The sequence below is a fragment of the Somniosus microcephalus genome, chromosome 21 (genome assembly GCF_052327205.1).
Source record: "Somniosus microcephalus isolate GS21.2 chromosome 21, FLI_Smic_1.0, whole genome shotgun sequence".
NCBI classification, from domain to species: Eukaryota; Metazoa; Chordata; class Chondrichthyes; order Squaliformes; family Somniosidae; genus Somniosus; species Somniosus microcephalus.
In genome coordinates, this window is record NC_141007.1 from 28,584,472 (window position 1) to 28,589,154 (window position 4,683).

Genomic DNA, 4,683 nt, shown 5'->3' on the forward strand with positions numbered 1-4,683 from the left:
CATTTCTTTGCATGAGTTTAATATGCCATAAACTAAGTTAACTAAGGTGTGGAGATGCCGGTGTTGGACTGGGGTGGACAAATGTAAGAAATCACACAACACCAGGTTATAGTCCAACAGCTTTATTTGAAATCACAAGCTTTCGGAGCGCTGCTCCTTCGTCAGGTGAAGTGGAGAGATGCATAAAAACACAGCTTATATAGTCAGAGAATAATGTCAGATGTTTACAGGTAATCTTTCTAATAGCCATTTATCACACCTCGGCAGAGAGATAATCACAGCAATCAAAGGTGTGAATGGTGTCCAAACAGGTCAGCCAGGAAAACATTACATCAAAGAACACAAGCTCCGAAAGCTTGTGATTTCAAATAAAGCTGTTGGACTATAACCTGGTGTTGTGTGATTTCTTACATAAGTTAACTAAAAGTGCTTTAAAATTGGTGCAAAGTGCTTCAATTTAAATAATAAAGTTAAATAATAAATTGCTTAAATTGATATTTTCAGACTTTTTAAACCCAACATTACACTGCACTGGCATTATACTACGTTCAGAGTGAAGCCCGACTAAAGTGAGATGCAATTTCCAAGTGCGTCTCACAGTGTTTGGATTTAGTGCATTCTGGAGTGTACTGAATTCTTTGCTCTCCTTTATTCCTGCTTCTTCTTCTGCATGATAATAGCATACATGGAATGCCCAAAGGGAATGCCATGCCTGCTCCTAAGAAGCCCTCATTGTGGGTGGGGGATGAGAGGGGGCATTGGCAGGGTTCTGAAAAATCTGCCGGTGGTCTGACCCTGGGAGAAACAGTGAGAAGCAAGTCCAGGTGTGTGTCGCAGAATGGCAACATTTAAAAATCACTGCAAATAGCATTTCCCACCTGCAGAAATTGCTATTCAAAATCTCCAGACTCTTATGTGCCAGAAACTTCTGTGATCTTGGCAACTGTTGCACCTTATAGACCTCAGTCTATGTTACCAACAGTGCGTTAGGAGTGTAAAACCAGGAAACTCTGAGCTGCTGAGCCACAGGCGCACATTTTGATATATGGAAACAAGGTCAGTCGGGACTTGACGGCAGATTACCTGTAGGTCCAAAAGGAATGAAGGTACTTGACAGATGCGTTTTATTGGCGGAAATGGCATCAGCTCAATTTTCCTGCCTGAAAAAATTCTTGCATCATTTATGCACTGCTGCTGTGTTGAAAACAGCGAGGAAATCCCCCCACCCCACCATGGTAATCTAGCGTAGAAAATTGAGTTGAATAAGAAGATAGGGGATAGAGAGCAACTATTTACATAGAAGTACTTAGAATGTATAGCACAGAAACAGGTCATTCGGCCCAACTGGTCTGTGCCATATTTATGCTCCACATGAGCCTCCTCCCACCCCTCTTCATCTAACCTTATCTGTGTAACCTTCTATTCCTTTCTCCCTCGTGTGTTAATCTAGCTTCCCTTAAATGCATCTATGCTATTTGCCTTAACTACTCCTTGTGGTAGTGAGTTCCACATTCTCACCACTCTCTGGTAAAGAAGCTCCTCCTGAATTCCCCATTGGATTTATTGGTGACTGTCTTATATTTTTGGCCCCTAATTTTGTTCTGTACCACAAGTGGTGACATCTTCTCTGCGTCTACCCTATCAAACCTCATAATTTTAAAGACTTCTGTTCGGTCACTCCTCAGCCTCCTTTTATAGAGAAAAGAGGCACAGCTTGTTCAGCCTTTCCTGATAGGTATATCTTCTCAGTTCTGGCATTATCCTTATGAATCTTTCTTGCACCTTCTCCAGTGCCTCTATATCATTTTGATAATATGAGACCAGAACTGTGCACAGTACCCTAATTGTGGTCTAACTAAGGTTCAATACAAGTTTAACATTACTAATCATAGAATCATACAGCACAGAAGGAGGCCATTCAGCATATTGTGCCTGTGCCAGATCTCTGAAAGAGCTATCAATTAGTCCCACTCCCCCTGCTTCTTCACCATAGCCCTGCAAATGTTTCCTTTTTAAGGAGAAATCCACGTCCCTTTTGAAAGTTACTTTGAATCTGCTACCAGAACCTTTTCAGCCACTGCACTTCAGATCATAACAACTCACTGAGTGCTAAAATTTCTCATGTCCCCCCTGCTTTTTTTGGTAATTATTTTAAATCTGGGTCCTTTGGTTACTGATCAACCTGCCAGTGGAAACAGTTTCTTCTTATCTATTCCATCAAAACCCCTCATAATTTTGAACATCTCAATTACATATTCCCTTAACCTTCTCTGCTCTACAGAGAATAATCCCAGCTTCTCTAATCTCTCCAGATAACTGAAACCACTCATCCCTGGTACCATTCTAGTAAATCTCCTCTGCATCCTCTCCAAGGCCTTGACACTTTTTCTAAATTGTGGTGCCCAGTATTGGATACAATATTCTAGCTGAGATCTAACTGGTGATTTATAAACATTTGGCATAAGTTCCTTGCTTTTGTACTCTATGCCTCTATTTATAAAGCCAAGGATCTCGTAGATTTTTTTAACAGCTTTAACAGCTTATCCTGCCACCTTCAAAGATTTCTGTATGTGAAACTGCAGGCCTCTGTTCTTGCACACCCCTTTAAAATTGTACCATTTAGTTTATACTGCATTTTGTCATTTTTCCTTCCAAAATGCATCACTTCACACTTCTCTGCATTAAATTTCATCTGCCATGTGTCTGCCCATTTCACCAGTCTGTCTATGTCCTTGTAAAGTTTGCTACTATTCTCTTCACTGTACTAAATTTCCAAGCTTTGTGTCATCTGCAAAATTTTTAAATTATGCCCCCTATACCCAAGTCCAGGTCATTAATATATATCAAAAAGAGAAGTGGTCCTAATACCGACCCTCGGGGACACCACTGTATACTTCCACCCAGTCCAAAAACAACGGTTCACTACTACTCTGCTTTCTTTCTCAGAGCCAATTTCATATCCACACTGCCACAGCCCCTTTAATCCCATGAGCTTCAATTTTGCTAACAAGTCTATTATATGGCACTTTATCAAACATCTTTTGAAAGTCCATATACACAACATCAGCTACACTATCTTTATCAATCCTCTTTGTTATTTCACTGAAGAACCCAATCAAGTTAGTCAGACACGATTTGCCTTTAACAAATCCATGTTGGTTGTCATTTATCAACCCATGTTGTTCCAGGTGACAATTAATTTTGTCTTGGATTATGGTCCCGAGAAGTTTCCCCATAACTGACATTTGGCTGACTGGCCCAGAGTTACCTGGTTTATCTCTCTCCCCTTTTTTAAACAGGAATGTAACATTTGTAACACTCTAGCCCTCTGGCACCACTTGCATATTGAAGGAGGATTAAAAGATTGTCCAAAATCTCTGCTATTTCCACCCTTCCTTCCCTCAGCAACCTGGGATGCATCCCATTGGACCAGGTGACTTTTCTACTGTGAGCACGGCTATTTTATCCTATCCAATTCTCAACTACCTTGTAACATTGGCAGCATCCTCTTCTTCAATGAAGACCGATGCAAAGTATTCATTAAGTACATCAGCCATACCCTTGGCCCCCACAAGAAGATTTTCTTTTAGGTCCTTAAACGGCACCACCTTTCATTTGACTATCCTTTTACTCTTTATATGTTAATAGAAAACTTTAGGATTCCCTTTTATGTTACCCACTAATCTTTTCTCATACTATCTCTTTGCCGCTCTTATTCCCTTTTTCAGTTCTCATCTGCATTTTCTGTATTCACCTTGATTCTCTACCGTATTATTAACCTGACATTTATCATAAACCTTTTTCTCTTTTATTTTACTCTCAATTTCTTTAGTCATCCAGGGAGCTCCAGCTTTGGATGCCATGCCATTCCATTCCCACTCAGAGGATTGTGTCTAGTCTGTACCCAAACTATTTCCTTCTGTGGTGGCCTCCCATTGCTCATTTACTGTTTTACCTCCCAATGTTTGTTTGCAATCCACCAGGGCCAGATCCCTTTTGAACTCACAGAAATTAGCCCCCTTTTAGCTCAGTAATTTCACATTTGAGTTTTCCTGGTCTTTTTCCATAATGTCAAGACTGAGCAGCAATGTCACTAGGCCTGTCCTAGTCAGGATTCTTCAGCGGTCACTGCAGCCTAAGCAGTGGCCGATAACGAAAGTTAAAAATTTTTATACACAACTATTTTTAAGACCTTTCTGTGGGGCCAGGAGGAGCAGGAGTGCCCTTCTGACTCCACATTTGTCATGGTCGTTCCACTGTTGCCCTCTCTAAACCCACTCCTGAGAATGACTTTCAGGCCGCTGCTGGCGAGGTCAGCGACCAACAATCGGCATCTTCAATTCTGTGAGTTGCCTATGGAGGCGACACAGGCGCTGGCAGCCCATGCAAAAAAAAATTAATAAGGCCTCAGGCCACTTTAAGGCTGGCCTCGAACCTCCCAGTTTGGGCGCTCGTTGCCTGCAGGACCAGATGAATTTGCACCCCATAATTTCAATGCTATGATAAAGATATGGCAGATTCTTGATTGACAAGATTTCATATGCACCATTCTAATAGTTTTTCATTTTTATAGCAACACCAAACTTTTGTTCACAATGTAATTTTGTTGGAGTTTTTCTGTGCATCACTTTTGTTCCTAGCATGATTATTGAATCATCTAACAATCATAAGATGACAAAGAAC

At 40.9% G+C, this 4,683-nt stretch overlaps 1 protein-coding gene across 7 annotated transcripts in view; it reads left to right on the forward strand.

The window, feature by feature from the left end:
• The window catches only part of LOC147102664 (putative uncharacterized protein MYH16), a 589,631-nt gene that overhangs the window by 415,371 nt on the left and 169,577 nt on the right, over positions 1 to 4,683 (forward strand). The gene's annotated exons all lie outside the window — the stretch shown is intronic.